This window comes from Quercus lobata, chromosome 9 (assembly GCF_001633185.2).
Source record: "Quercus lobata isolate SW786 chromosome 9, ValleyOak3.0 Primary Assembly, whole genome shotgun sequence".
NCBI classification, from domain to species: domain Eukaryota; kingdom Viridiplantae; phylum Streptophyta; class Magnoliopsida; order Fagales; family Fagaceae; genus Quercus; species Quercus lobata.
This window is the reverse complement of record NC_044912.1, coordinates 28,394,892-28,411,743: the sequence shown is the minus strand read 5'-3', so window position 1 is coordinate 28,411,743 and position 16,852 is coordinate 28,394,892. Positions and strand designations below refer to the sequence as shown.

The window sequence follows — 16,852 nt, the reverse complement described above, 5'->3', positions numbered from 1 at the left end:
TCCGCCTTTGCTATCAAACGGACTGTATATGCTTGCATGTAGTGCTCCAGTTTGTCTATGGCAAAGAAAAGAGCGAGGCACATCTTTTCGATAGGAGAATAATTTAATTCAGCCCCATTGAGAGTTCGACTTAGATAATAAAGGGCTCTTTCTTTCCCCTCTTTATTTTCCTGCGCCATAAGAGCACCTAGAGACTTTTCTTGGGCCGCAATATACAGCACCAAAGGCTTTCCTGGGATAGGAGCACCTAAAACTGGAGGATTAAGCAAGTACCTTTTGATGAGCGCAAAAGCATTGCTACAAGCCTCATCCCATTCAAAGTGCACATCCTTTTTCATCAATCTATTGAAAGGTTGACATCTACCGGCCAAATTCGAGATAAATCGTCGTATGTAGGCCAGTTTTCCCTGCAAGCCTCTAAGTTCTCGTAGATTCTTGGGCTCTGGCATTTTCTGGATAGCTTCAATTTTGGACTGGTCAATTTCAATACCGCGGTGCCTCACAATGAAACCAAGAAATTTTCCAGATGTTACGCCAAAAGCGCATTTGCGGGGGTTCATTTTAAGCTGATACTTTCTCAGTCGGGTGAACACGGATCGTAGATCTGCCAGATGGTCTTCCCTCCTTTTTGTTTTAACCACCAAATCATCGACATAACACTCCACGTATTTATGAAGTACATTATCAAAGATCTTCTGCATGGCCCGTTGATAAGTAGCACCAGCATTCTTTAGTCCAAAGGGCATCACTTTGTAACAGTAAATTCCCTTAGGGGTACGGAAAGCTGTAAGCTGCTCATCCTTAGGATTCATTCGAATTTGGTTGTAACCCGAAGATCCATCCATGAAAGATAAAGCTTCATGACCGGTAGTGGCATCAACCATGACCTCAGTTATGGGTAATGGAAAATCATCCTTGGGACATGCATTGTTCAAATCCCGGAAGTCAACACACACTCGGATTTGTCCATTCTTCTTCTTGACGGGGACGATGTTAGCAATCCATTCCGGGTACTGCACTTCACGAATGAAGCCTGCTTCAATGAGCTTATTGACCTCGGTTTCTATTTGAGGGATAAGCTCTGGCCGAAAGCGTCTTTGAGCTTGTTTGACTGGGCGCACGCCCTTCTTTACGGCCAAATGGTGTAGAGCAATACTCGGATTGAGCCCAGGCATTTCCTTGTAAGTCCAAGCGAACACATCTTTATACTCTACTAGGAGCTTGAGGTATCCTTCTTCTTCTTTAGGGGTGAGAAGTGCACTGATGAAAGTTGGCCGGGGTTCTTCAGCAGTTCCTAAATTGATCTCTTTAAGTTCATCAACTGTAGCTTGTCCTCCATCTTCCAAGGCTGGAGGAGCTTCATCGACCTCTTCATTGGTTGCTTCAGCATCTGACAGTGTACCCTCTTCTATTGTAATATGAAACGAGGATGATACCTCTTCAATTTTCTCATCATGGACGGGTGACTGACTTGTATGTACAATCATTCGTCTTTTGACTTTGAGTGATCCTTCAGTGTTAATCTCCAAGGTAAAGTTACGTTTCATGCGTGAAGGAATGCTACTGCGGATCTCATCATTAGCTTTCTGCTTCCCTTGAACGTTAGAGTTTATTGAACTTTGAGACTGACTATCAATAGGCCTTTTCGTTGCCCCCAGTCGATCAAAAACTGATTTACAAGCAAGAGTGCCCCGATTTGGTGTTAAACAAGTTGTATTTAACCTGTCAAACACTGTGATTCGTGATGACGAGGCCTCGATGCGATCAAACACTGAGACATGGGGTGAAGAATGATCTTTTCTTTGATTTGAACTTTCGCCAACTTCCACCGTTATGTATTGGGAACTCAAAGGATCGCTTCTTTTCTTGATCCATATCTGAGCTGGTTGTTCGGGAGTATAACCTAATCCGGTCTTTGGGATAGGAATTTCATGCCCTTCGAGCCGCATTTTCCTTTGTGTTTTGCTAAGGCCATGCATCTTTTCTCCAGTGGCTTCTAGAATTAGCTTCCCTAAGTCTTCTTGTTTTGAGAAATCGTAGCCTGCTTTGGCTAACAGCCTATATGCCTTTGGGTCGAACCATTCTTTCATCCGCTCACTTGGTAGAATACCATGCTCTATCGGACTTTGCGAAGACCTCACAAATCCATTTAACGGCTTCGAAGGCAAAGGGTTTGTGGATGAAGTTAAAGGCATGACATGATTTTCTTTCAATATGGCTACATCCTCCATCGTGAGCCTTGCAGGTCCCCCCATGTCTTTTGTAGGTTGAAGGCATTCCGCGAATGGTGATTGTCCATTCTTGCGATGTGATAATGGTACATACCGGAGGAAGGGTTCTGGGCCTTTCTTTGGGGAAGAAATGTCCTTTTTGGTGATGAATTTAACATGCTCCTTTTCATCCTGTTTACTTTTCATAGACGGGATCTCAATTGGAAGAACCTCGCTAGAAATGTCTTCTTTTGCATAAAATTTTGCATCAGTAAAATGAGCTTCGGTTTCTGCAAAAGGCTTTAAATCGGCATCGACCTTTTTTATTCCATTTTGAAAGAACTTGAAGCATTGATGCAAGGTTGATGGCACTATTCCATTTTCATGGATCCAAGGACGTCCTAACAACATGTTGTAGGTCGTCTTAGCGTCAATGACGTGGAACAAGACATTGCTTTTCAATTCTCCAATGGATAATTCTAGGTGGATCAGGCCGATTGCACGTTGTCCTCCTTGATTAAAACCTTGGATGACCAAACGACTGTGTGATAATTCTTCCATAGTAAAACCTAGTCGTTTCATGGTCATTTTTAGAAGTATGTTAACGGCTGAACCTCCATCAACAAGGATACGCTCGATCCTTTGTTCACGAGCATAACCAGAGACATAGAGTGGGCGATTGTGGGGCTTAGAGCCTAACAATAGATCCTCATCAGTGAAAGTCAAGTCTGGAGAGCATGCGTAACATCCCTGTGTTTGTTGAAGCGTATTGGTATGAGGGGCGTATATCTCTGGCTCCTCAAGAGCTCGGGTGAGCACTTCTTTTGGTGATGTGGAGGATTGCAAGGGTTCAACTTCATCGACCTGAGATTGGAGTTCCTCCAAAGATGACAAGGTCTCTTTTGGATCATCATGGTCAACGTCCTCCTTTTCGTCCTAGATTTCACAACGAGAAATTGTGTGGACGGCCTCGGCTGAGTCATTTTGAAAGAATTTTCTGGGGAAGAATTCTTCCAATGTGATGAGCTTTCGAGATTTTTGGGTTTGAGCTGAATCTTCATATACTTTTGTTCCCAGTCTCCTTTGCCTCTTATCACTCATTCTTTTTTACCAAGGCTGAATCTGGTTTTGTGCTCTTTTGGAATCTTGGATGATCAAATGAAGAGGGAATGCTCGTTTCTTCTTCCATCTCTTGCGAACAACCATTGTCCAACCTTCTTCCTCATCCGTCGTTGACCTTTTATCATCATTTGAATTATAATGAGGTGCTTTTTGTGAGAGCTGAACTTGAACCGGTTCTAGAGAACCAAAATGGATGAGCGTGGTATTTGCCCCTTACTTAGTATTTGGAGACAGGGAACTAGGTAACCCACAAGAAAATGTGACCAGGTTTGACTGAGCAACATCATTAAAATCCAAGTCGATTTTTCTTTCCTTGGCTAGCTTCATGATGAGTTCTTTAAGAACAAAGCATTTTTGGATTGGATGACTTATGATGCGATGATACCTACAATAGTTCGGGTCATCAACTTTTCTCATCTCTTCCGGTCGTTTGCATTCTGGCAATTCAATTAATTTCAACTTGAGCAGTTGTTCTAGCATTTCAGGCATATCGGCGTCTAGAAAAGGATAGACCTTTTGTTCCCATTCCTTAAGTGATGAGCGACGCGTCTCACGTTGTTGACCTCCTTTGGGCCTCTTTTCATTGGCCTTCACATTTTTTGTTGAAATTTTGACTGGGGCAGGATTGACATTCATTGAGTCTTTGATATTACTTTTCGCATTCCTGTTATTTTTCCTTATTTCCCGCCTTTCTTTTCTTTCCTCAGGTACGGGAGGTTTCGTATTTCCATGGCTGGAAATACTTAATTCCATGTCATGTGCACGAATCGCCAACTCTTCAAATGTTCGAGGCTTTACTCCTTGAAGGATGTAAAGAAGTCCCCAATGCATGCCTTGGATGCACATCTCTATAGTAGATATTTCAGTAAGTCTATCCTTGCAGTCTAGACTCAAAGAACGCCACCGGTTGATATAATCAACGACGGGCTCATTCTTCCACTGTTTAGTATTGGTAAGCTCCATCATGCTTACTGTGCGTCGTGTGCTGTAGAATCGGTTGAGAAACTCCCTTTCAAGTTGTTCCCAGCTATCGATTGATTCAGGCTCTAAGTCTGTATACCAATCAAAGTCATTCCCCTTTAGTGAACGGACAAACTGCTTTACAAAGAGGCCTCCTTGAGTCCCTGCATTCTCGCAAGTTTCTACAAAGTGAGCAATGTGTTGCTTAGGGTTTCCTTTGCCATCAAATTGCAAGAACTTGGGAGGTTGATACCCATTTGGCATTCTCATGTTATCAATGCGCTTTGTATAGGGTTTGGAATATATGAGAGAACTTGTGGAAGAACCTCCATATTGTGCTCGAATGGTATTTGTAATCATATCCTGCAGTTGTTGGACAGATATTGAGGCCATTGGGGTGGAATGTCCATGTTGAGAAGTGCCTTCACCTCCTTTTTCTTTATCATCCTTGGCGTTTTCTCCTTTGAAGGTAAAGCCAGGTGGCTGCTCAGGGCCAATACTTGATTCACCCAAATCTTGTACCTTCAGCTTGTTCATTAAGGTTGCAATTTTGACGTCCTTTTCTTCAAGTGCTTTTGTGAGAAGGATGACCCTTTGTTCCATTTCAGCCATCTTTTCTTCCATGGTAGAGGTGTTAGTCATCATTACTGGCATGACCTCTATAGATGATGGAGAAAATGATGAAATAGGATGAGTTAGAGGTACTTCACTCCTTAAGTTTCTCATCACAGGTGAAGAGTTGATAGAAAAGGTCTTTGTTGGGGATGACTCATTACTGGTCTCCAAATCTTTTGAGGCAGATGAATCTTCAATGGTAGCTTTCCTATTTGCAAGAAAGTCCAAAGAGATGACAGCAGAAGATTGGTTTTCTTGGGTTGGTTGAGGTTGGAGTCGATCAAAAGCTTTGGATCGACTGCGAGTGATTGGGCCGACATACTCATCAGCACTGGAATCATCAACCACTGATTTTCGAACATTCTTGCTAGAGGCCATTGAAGCTAGTAGCAAAATGATGTCAAATTTCTTTTCTTTTGAAGGAGAAAGAGATGAGAGGCAGAGAGGTCCCACTGGGCGTGCCAGAATTTGTAAGCGACTAAATTTCTAGTTCGAAATAAATCAAACAAGCAAAATAGTTTCACAAATGCGAATTTATATTGATGATTGTGTGGTACAATTCTCTGGAATTACAAAAGAGTGATCCTCTGATTCGATCTCCTTGCAAAACTTATTGATTAGATTTATGGTAATGTGGATTTGACTTGAACACAAAATATCCTTCAATTTGGTTGATGGATGGATCGAAGATTACTGAAACGCAATTACAATGAATCTCTGGCTATGAGCTTGTTTAGAAATCCTTTGTTCTTCGCGTTCTTCGTGTTCTTCGTGCGTTCTTCGTCTTCGAAGGTTTGTGGTGGAAGTTCTTCAGAGCTTTAGAGGCTTGAATCCGTTGAGCTTCAATGATTTGTGAGTTGTTGATGTTTTCGGACACTTTTGGCTTGATTCCCGTGAACTTTAGGATCTAGGTAGATGATCTGGATGATTCTGCTTCGAATGTTCTTCGATTTTGGGGTTGAAGTTCTTGAAGTTCTTGAAGGCTTTGAGGCTTGATCTTCGCAGAGCTTTTTTACTTCTGAATTCTGGTCCTCCTAAATGTCTCAGGAAGGCTTCTATTTATAGGAGTTTTTGGGTGGGTGAGCGACACGTGGCGGAGCTTGATTGGTGACACATGTCACAGCTTGATTGGTCCGCTTAAGTCATCGCTTACACGTGCGAGGCTGCTTGAGTCATCGCTTACACGTGTGCTGATGCGTGATTGGCTCTTGCATGACACTTGGCAAATTTCTGTTGGCTTTTGAATAGTGATAGCAAAACCTAGCAGCAATACATGGTGTTCTGTAATTGGCTGTATTTTGTGGACTTGGTAATGTGACGTGTCAGCTTGTGATAGGTCGGGAATTTTCCCTCTCTACACACACCTCAGAGAAGGTTGCATTCATAGCTCTTAAATTAGGGATAATTACACTTTATCCACCTGTGGTTTACCTCTAATTCTATGTGCCTACCGGTGGTTTAAATTTTGACACTTTACCCACCTGTGATTGTCACCGTTTATGTGCCGTAACCCACCTCTGTTAAAAAAGAGGGGTAAATAAGTCCTTTTACACCCATTTTATGTCTCTCTCTTCCCAAAACAAGAAAAACAAAAAAAAAAAAAAAACAAGAGAAAAACAAGATTAAAATATGTTATTGGTTCCTCATCATTCACAAACATGAAGAACATGCACAATCATGAAGAAGATACACCCAAAAAATTAATACAAATCAAATGAAGCAAAACCATGAGAGAGAGTTCTTCGTCTTCTTCCTTATACTTATTTTTTTGTGCCTGAACTAAGAAATTTATTAAAATCAAATCATAACACAATTTACAACATGACAACAGGGAGAATCAACAATTTTCAGCACTTAATTTCTAAAATTTTGATTTTCAACATCCAAGATCTCACTCCCACAAAGCCACTGTATATACATTGGCAGCACCTAAGGGGAGGATCGGCAAAGCTTGACCAAGGGAATAGAGATATGAGAGAGGAAAGTTTCAAAGCCAAACAACAAACCCACCAGAAAATATCACAACATCGTGAACAGTATAATAAAAATTACTTGATTTGTTGAAACAGATCAAACGGCGGCACATTCTCTTGATCAAACGGCGATGGAGGTCAAATCGAATGGCGATGGAGACGGCGATGGAGGTCAGATCGAAGGGCGATGGAGGTCAGATTGAACGACGATGGCTTGGATTCGAAAGGGATGGAGGTAAGATCGAACGGCGATGGAGGTTAGATCGAACGGCGATGGAGGTTAGATCGAACGACGATGGCTTGGATTCGAAAGGGATGGAGGTAAGATCGAACGGCGATGGAGGTCAAATCGAAGGGCGATGGAGGTTAGATCGAACAGCGATGGCTTGGATTCGAAAGGGATGGAGGTAAGATCGAACGGCGATGGAGACGGCGATGGAGGTTAGATCGAACGACGATGGCTTGGATTCGAAGGGGATGGAGGTTAGATCGAACGGCGGTGCATTCTCCTTGGTCAGATCGAACAGCGATGGAGGAACTCAGATAGAAACAACGTCCCTCATTGTTAGTCTCTGCCTTGGATCTGGTCGAACGCATTCTTGGATAACTTCACAGATGACATCAAGCTCATTATTTCAATTTTTTTTTTTTTTTTTGATAACCGGTCAGAAAAGCTTATTATTTCTAAAGGACTTGAGTGTCGGATCAATCAGGTAGATGCTCCGCTTGTCATTTAAATATTCAGCTGCCTGGCAAGTTGATGATGAGTTTTTTCTCTACAAGTATTCAAGAATTCATGTATATTACTTATTAAGGGGGCCTCACTAAAAGATTTAGATCTTTAGACTAAATTACAACTTACCCAATTTTTTTTTTTTTTGAGATAAACTTACCAAGTTAAGTTTTAGATCTTTAGATTTAGATCTGGGTTTTCAACTTTTGTGGGTTTCCAGTTTTTGGACATGAAGAGTTTCAATTCTTGTTGTTTAAACTCTTCTGGGTTTCTAGTTTTTGGACATCAGGAGTTTCAATTTTTGTTGTTTGAACTTTTCTAGGTTTTCAATTTTTCTGGATTTCTAGTTTTTGGACATGAGGAGCAAGAGATTTGATTTGATTTGATTTATTTGAACGTTGTTGAGTTAGATTATGAGTTTTAATTTTTATCTAATTTTTCTCATACGGCTTTATCATGCTTTCAGATGTATACTTAGTTTATTGTGGTTGAGATGATAAGTTCAAAATTCAAATACAAGTTGAAGTTCTAAGAAATTGCATAATATTTTTTACCAATAGCACATTTTGATCTTGTTTTCTCTTGAATTTTTATGTGTTTTATGTTTTGGGAGGAGAAAGACATAAAAATGATGTAAAAATACATATTTAACCTTCCTTTTAACGAAGGTGGGTAATAGAGCCTTAACGGAGGGAATCACAGGTGGGTAAAGTGTCAAAATTTGAACCACAGGTAGGCACATAGAATTAGAGGTAAACCACAGGTGGGTAAAGTGCAATTATCCCTTCTAAAAATATTCATCATTTCAATAGAAAGCATTACAACTCTTTAAATAGAAGTCTAATATGTAACCTTAGTTTAACTAGGATTTCTTAAAACCCTAATAAGACTTAGATTAAGATTCCTTAGGCTTTTACTATTAAGCCCAACTAAATAACCAAATTTAAATAAAACTCAAATGAAGATCTAATAGACTGTTAGCACAATTCATTCCAACATATTATGAAATTACAAAATTGTTCTTGACAAATAAAATCAAATAAAATATAATTAATCTGTCTTCTCACTACCTCCTTCATCAAATAGGTATAGCTTAAGGCTTAAGGCATAATGATGATCTCCTAAAGATAAACTTCATCAAGCATAATGGCATTTAAGTTGCATCTAATTCATAAAGATAATGGTTTAACCCATTGTTGGTATCTTTGTGATTTTGTGATAGAATTTGAATAAGATGGTGAATTTGACAGGTAGGGCCATAGGTGTGAACAGCTTTTATTCTTAGTGTTTATTTATAGTAGTCTTATAATATTAAGACAGTCTTTTAGTAAATTCATGATGAAGCAACTACAGCTATTATTGTTAAATTAACATTCAGTAAGAAATTGATGATATCAGGAGAAATTAAAAACATATCTATATAGGTCACAATAAATCCCCTAATGAAATCTTAAAATTATTAGTCATTACACCCTTCCAGTTTTAAAATCTAGGGACAAAGTCACATTCCTGCTTTTCGTGAAGATGAAATTTTTTGCTTTGAATCTCTCTGGATGTCATTTGTGCAAGGAGCTAGGGAAACGAATAGCTAAGTATCCTCTTTATTTTATACTTGATTGTATGTCTAGGTCTTATCTAGGTCCAACTTATTAGTTATTATTAAAACCACCCCATAGTGGTATTCGGGTAGTGGGCTTAGAATATTCTCATCAAAACTTCTAAAAAATTTAGCATTTACCATCTTAAAAACCAACTTTATAACATATAACACATCACTTTACAATATCCCTTACATCAAAACTTCTATTTTTTTAACACTTCATTTAAATATTCTTTTTTTTTATTATTCATTTTTTTTAATTATTTCTCACTCTCCCTCTGTCTCTCTCCCACTATCTCTCCATCTTTCTCAACTTGGTCTAGAAGCTTCTCCCTCTCTTTGATATTTGCTCTCAAAACCTCCATGGCCTAAGCTTTTCAAGCTCATCACCTTCGGCCATAGCCACAACCACAACCACAGCCATCACCACAACCACAACCCCCAACCACCAAAAAAAAAGAAAAAAAGAAAAAAAAAAAAAACCCACAGCACAAATCGAGAAGCTTCTCCCTCCCCTAATATTTAATCTCAAAACCTCCATGGCCTGAGCTTTTCAAGCTCATCACCTCTAACCATGGCCATAGCCACAGCCACCACTACCAACCACAACATCAACCTCAACCACCAAAAAAATTAAAAAAAAAAAAAAAAAAAACCCACGGCACAAACTGCAGCCAAAACCCACCACCCCAACAACCCCAATCTGAACCTCAACCCCGATCTTCAACCCACGGCCTCAACCAACTCAACCCACGGTCTCAACCAACCCCAACAACCATCAGACCCTCCACCATTGGACCTAGACCCACTTGTAGTCATCGAGAGACCCATCAAACCCACTAGAGGGAGAATCTAAGAAAGAGAGATGAGAGAGAACGAGAATGAGAGAGTGAGAGTGATAGTGATAATCTGAAGAGAGAGAAAGAAAAATATTAAAAAAAATGATAGCAGCCTAAAAAATGAGAGTGCATTGTAGAAAGATTGTAAATTTTTTAGGATATAGCATGTTTAATGGAGCAGCATTTTGTGGTTTCAGATGCTAAAAATAGCATTTTAGCACTTATACAAGGCTTGATGGGAAAGCTCTTATTATTTATTCCCTTTCACTTTCAATCTACCACACTATTGGTTACGTGGCTTCTTTGGTGTCTCATGGAGAAAGTGGAATAGTTTGGTCAAAGAGTAAGATACTATCTTTTATATATTACATGGGTCAAATTAAAAAGATAGGTTCAAGTTACGCTTGGTGTAACTTTGTAAGAGTTATACTTTTATTTTTTATTTTTCTTTTTTGAGAAGAAAGACTTGGTGTATTATTAAGGAATACCTTTTAAATCGGCCTCGAAAACATCATAAATGTTTGGTGGAACATCTTCCATCCAAACTAACAAATGATGACATAAAATCGCTCTCCTTGGTAAAGAATGTGCAACTTTGTTACAATGCCTATGCATATGTGAAAAAATACAACTTTGGAAACATGAGGCAAGGTGCTTTACATCCTCTGCTATGTGACCATATTGGGCCAAGGAGTGGTTGTTGCTTTGAAGCGTGTTGACATGAATTGCACAATTCTATTAATCTCTATCTCAATTGCAAACTCCAAAGCCCTTCACTTTTTTTAATCCATTGATTTCCATTAGATTTAATAGTTAAAAAAACACTAGTGACATGTTAAATATACAAATTTTCATTAAGTCATTAAATTCTCTTCCAAAAATAAACAAATTTTCATTAAAGTCTTTCACCCTCCATCATTGTCTTCTTCTTCTTCTTCTTCTTCTTCTTCTTCCTCTCTCTCTCTCTCTCTCACATATGCCAGGACCTCCATGAAGACTCTTATTATGTGTTTGATGAAAAGAAAAACCGAGAGCTTTGCAATATATGCTTTTTGAGATTGAGTCTTGACATGGGTGGGTGGGAGACAATACACCTTTACAAGTGAATTGATATAAGGTTTTCCTATATAAATTTCACTAAATAAAATTAGATGTCTTTTATAAGGATTTCCATTCCACTGGAAATTTAGAGGAAAGAAGGTATTTTGAAAGACAAGTGCAGTAAAAAAGAAATACTCGGATGTTCATGTCCAACTAGAATTGCAATTGACAATTTGACATGCATAATCCATCCAAGTAGTCACTTCTAGTCTGAGATAATGGCTATGAGGATGCGCAGTCATGTCCAATGGCTTGTTGTGGATTTGAAGTTGTCTTTGTCTTTTTCTTCTTCTTCAATTTTTTTTTTCCTTGCTTTATCTCGCTATCATAATTATTAGTTAATTTTTAACCATTAAATCTTTTACAAACTAATGGTTCAAAAAATGTGTAACTATTACAAAGTTACACTAGGTGTAACTTGAATTTATTTTCAAATTAATTATTATAAATTTAAAAATATGTATAATGCCACATTATTTAAAATTTAAAAGACGTGGGTTATTGTACACTTTTAGACCTAGAAAATAACATTTTAAGTATGTATCGAATTTTCTCCATCTTGTTCCTCAATTTCAATATGTGGGCTTCAAAGGGTCTCTTGCATCTCTGTTCACTTTCATTTGTTAGACATGTTATCTTTTCTTCTTTCTTAACAAATTTTCAACTTTTTATTATCTTTTCCTTATTGTTTTTTCTTTTTCAAAAAAAAAAAAATATACACAAAATCTTTGTGTGGTTTCCATTAAAACACGAAATCAATTTGAAGGTATCAATGTTCTCTCCAAAAAAAAAAAAAAAAAAAAAATTCAGCTTATTTTAATAGGATGAACTTTTAAATATTTCCTCCCTTCTCGATTGGGTCTCCCTCTCTTGCCCACACTATTTAAAAATCAGATTGGTTAGTTGAACTGGTTGAATTTTCTTCTCAAAAAAAAAAAAAAAAAAAAAACTGGTTGAATTTAGGGTCCATTTCAATTCAGCTTAGGGTCCTTTTGGAAACATCTTATTTAACTAAAACTGAATTTTTTTTGCTAAAAGTGTAGAAAAAAAGTTAAAAGCTGACTGAAAAGTATAATGAGACCTATAAATAATGCTAAAAAGTGCAAGACTCATAAATAGTACTAAAAAAAAAAAAAAAAACTAAAAACTAAAAACTAAAATAAACCGAGTATTAGAATCATTCCTGTAAAAACCGGTAAAAACTAGGAACATGTCTTTTCTTTAAAATCATGCTTGCCCAAGAGATGGTTTTGTTTTGGCCCTTCCTTCCTTTGTCTTAAAGTCAATATATATTTATTTATTAAAAAAATGTTATTTTCAAAATACAAATCTATAATTCTCATAAGTTTCTAACCCAAAAATAATATATACACTACTTCAAGGGGGGCCAATCATCAATCAATATATTACTAAAAGCTGAAGCATAGCATTTAATATTGCTACACTCACATTGAGCCACATCAGCAGCCATGTCATCTCCATCTTCTTTTTTGAATTTTGAATTTAATTTAAAAATAGATTTTACTAATTTTAAAATACTAACAAAACTAAATTTATTTCCAGCCTTATCTCTACTTTAAGTCCAATTTTTAAACGTTTAATCCCACAATAGAGCCCAAGCCCACGCCCAAAACCTTTTCAACTACATCCCTTTGTCAAACCTAATGTTTTTTCACGGTTACTATTCCCTTTCCTTCTGTTACACAATTGAAATTCCTATCCCCCACGTTTTGATTCATTGTTTCAGGCTTAGTCCCTTCCCCTTCCCCACCTTTTGATTCTCACTGTTTCAGCTTTTGTTCTACTGTTTCACTCACGGTTTCATCTTCCTGTTCTACGGTTTCAGCTTCTGTTTTGGCTTCTAACGGCAGCCCCTATTTCTTCCTTCCTTCCTTCCTCTCCTCACATCTATATAAATACTGACGTAAGCGGGTGGTTCAGTTGAGGTATCCCTACATCCCAATTTCTTTTGTGCACTATTCTTTTGCTTGATGGTTTTTTTTTTTCCTTTCTACGTTTGTTTCTGCCTAAGGTGTTGAATTTGTTACAGCTAGGTTATTTAATTGGAGCACTGCTTCTTTTGGGTATGTTCATTCTGATTTTCTAACTATATTAACTCTGTCATGGCGTGGGTTTTTCTAACCAAGTGGTGGCTTAAGAAAAGAGTGAGGACTTCATTGAAAATGAATTTTACACCAATGCACCGGATTAACTTTCAAACAATGCCTTATCTTTTGATACCCAAAATAAATAAATTGGATTAAGAAATTGATTACAAATTTAATTGGGGTCAAGGAGAAAATTTTAATTTTATAGAAATCATATTCTAGAATTCAAATGCCCCCACCACCCCAACTATCGATGTAAAAAAAGGTTTAAAATTTTATAAATCCTTTCTTTCTATTAATTCTATTGAGGCGAAGAGTCTTTAGGATTCAAACTTGATTTTGGCCATGTGTGAATTGGACTAGACCTGTTTTTACATTTTCCTTGTGAGTTAGACCTTTTAAAAGGTTTGACATTTGCATGGATGGAGATAAAACCCTCTGGTAGAACTCCATATGGTTTCTCAGTCCCCTTTTTAAATAGGCGTAGAGTGTTGTGCAAGATGTTACAAGTGCCATTCAATTGTTTTTTGTGTTTTCTTTTTTATGAGATCCATTGTGAATTTTTTCCACTAATTTGGATGGTTCTCCAATATTTATGTGCCGCCTTAAACAACTGACTGTTTAAGCTCTTCAAATTCGTCCTTTTGTACTCCACTATAATAATTAATTTAAAAGAAAAGAATCTGAATCCTATTTCTCTTTCCTATGAATCATAGGCTATGATGTTACTGAAGATATTTCTGAAATCCTCTTAGCTCTTCTTTTTTTTGGCCACCACCTGCTCATATATTTTTCTTTTTCTATCTATGTTGAAATTTCAATAAAGAAAAAAAATGTAAGATTCTTCACATTTACAATATGTTACAAAATATCTATGAGTGGGAAATGTATTTTGCTCTCCAGCTAAGGAACTTAATCTAATATGGATGTTATTGTTCAGCCTAATGTATAGGTTATGTAATTGTAAAGCCATAGTCATATGGAACATGTTATTGTGTATGTGTGGGAGCAAATTTCATATTCGTAATGCAAAAAATACAAAGAATTCTCATATAAGCCACTCCATAGATATTAGAGATTTGCATAATTGTTAATTGCTGGATCTTCTGAAAGGTATTCCGATGTCTTAGATTAAATCTCCTCCACCCAGTGGACAACTTTAAATCATGGACAATCAATATGACTATAGAATCTGGTAAGTAGAAAATATGTCTCTTGATATGTAGGGATCCTACTATATGCAGAATTGATACCTTCATGGCCCCATCCTAAACACTTCTACTATCTGCATATTTTTTTACTTATTCATTTTTCTTTTTCAGGCAGGTAATTCATTGAAACAAATCTAAGAAACATTAAGAACACAAAATATCCTCACAAGGCATCCCAATAAATATGGGAATCACATATTACAATTTACAACCAATACATTTCACCTGTTCCATTTTGTTTTATTGGTAAGTTACCGACGTACCTAGCAGGTTTTAAACTTTTGACCTCACCTTTCAACTAATTATTATAGGAGAAAGAAGTGCCAATTGAGCTATATTTAAGCATGTATTTTGATGAAATATGTACTGATTGCCATGTTACTCTTTGCTTGAAATGTTCAGGTTTCTTTTTTTCCTATTGGATGTTCTTTTTTATTATCTGCATTGAACAACTTGCTAAATACAGGTTTTGTTACAAAGCATGGTTTAATACATCAAGTTTCTAATCATATTTGCATTTTGGAGAACTATGTGAGTGTGGTTTCTATGATAGGTTACTTTCCCTATATCAGTATATTGTCTTTGAAGGAAATCGAGTACTTACCTTAAACTTGACTTTAACTGAGTCCACTTCAGAGATGTATTCACGAAAATATACGCTTAAATGGCCATGAATATTTGGAGTCAAAACTTTTGCATCATTTTCCATATATGTGAAACTCAGCAAAATAATATCGTAGGCCATCAAATTTGAGATTGTTAGTAGATCTATAAGATTACCCCAGATTGATGTAAAGTTAAATGAAATACATAGCACAATTGCTCAAAATTTTCAAGATTGTCTGAAGAAAATTTCCCAATACTGCATTTATACTTGTAAACTTGCATTCGAACCAGTGTATCTTGCCACAAGTTGTGATGTAGGAGCAACATTAGAGTCCTTCCATAGTATCTCATATGCCTTTTGGGATGTGATTTTACAAATTCTCTTTTGTAGCTCACAATAAATAACCGAAGTGCATCAGCCATGTATCATATGCCTTTTGGGAAATTCCATTGTTGCCCGAACAATTTATGTAACCAAAAGAAATAGGACATTGTTGAATGAGTTGCTTTGCTAGGAAATCCCATTGTAAATAGAGCTGGATTGTTTCTTCAAATGTGTCCAACTCTCAATTATAAATAAAATGAACATGCTATGCTAAGATTTTTTTATATTATCTTTTGGTTGTATAGGTTGTTCATATTTGCTACCAATTTAATATGGATTATCTATTAAATTGCAAGTTCAAAAGCTGGAATATATAGTCAAGTGTCTCTAAATATTAGTTAGAAATTGATTTTTAGGTGGGTGTAATCAAATGGCTTTCTATAATTTGATTGAAAAATGATAATTAAGCCAAAACATTCGATGAAGAGATGTTGCTACTTCTGGAATTGTTTCAAAGGCACCAATCAAAGCTTGAATTTCTATGAGGTTGAATATATGTCATTGATCAGTGAAATGGATAAGTTAGGAGAGAATAAAAGTTAAGGGGAATAAGGGTTCTCCAGTTGTCTTTGTTGGGTTCATAAATTATGAACTGTAAAAAAAAAAGAAAAAAAAAAAAAGAGAGAGGCATATATAGCATGTAAGTGAGAATTCAGGGTAGTGCTAAAATAGGTAGTGGAAGCTTTTAACACAAAGTGAAAGAGTAAAAATAGAGGGAGATAAAAAAAACAAAAAAAACAAGGTTGGTCTAAAAAACGAGGTTGGATTAAGCAGTTGGGTTGGGTCTTACCCTGTGATGTTTTCGTTATTAATGGAACTGCATAAAGGCAAGAATCTCCAAATAGTTTTAGAAAAATGCTCTTCATGTTACTTGTGTGAACTTACTATAATATTTTTTTTATTATCTTTTGGTTGTGTAGGTTGTTCATAATTTTTACAAATTGATTACGAACTATCTATTAAATTGCAAGTTCAAAAGCTAGATTGTTTCTTCAAGTATGTCAAACTCCCAATTATAAATAAAATGAAAAGGTCATGTTAAAATATTTTTATATTTTTATATTATCTTCTGGTTTCTACCAATTTATTATTCATTCAAACATAGCTTCAAGGGCTGCCTCATACCTCAGGATCCCTGTGTTCCAGAGAGGCTTTGCTTCTGGTATGTATCAGACTTTGATATGATGGTTTTTTTTTTCTTTTTTTTTTTGCCTTTTATATGTATATATTAATCAGAAAGACTGAGATGTGGATTTGGATCTCTCATTTATATGTTAGTTGGTTGAAATGGTTGATCTATGATTCTTTGATCAGAATATTGATCATCAGTCATGTAGTAAACAAATGAGTGAAATGGCACCTTCTTTGGTTGTAAGAATAACGTGTGAG

The 16,852-nt window shown here is 36.7% G+C and overlaps 1 long non-coding RNA gene across 1 annotated transcript; it reads left to right on the top strand.

Moving 5' to 3' along the window:
- Positions 1-12,773: 12,773 nt before the first annotated feature.
- Positions 12,774-15,689, top strand: LOC115959877. The gene is made up of 2 exons (XR_004085037.1): positions 12,774-13,099; positions 13,204-15,689. It is a non-coding gene; the product is annotated as an uncharacterized LOC115959877 (long non-coding RNA).
- Positions 15,690-16,852: the final 1,163 nt, after the last annotated feature.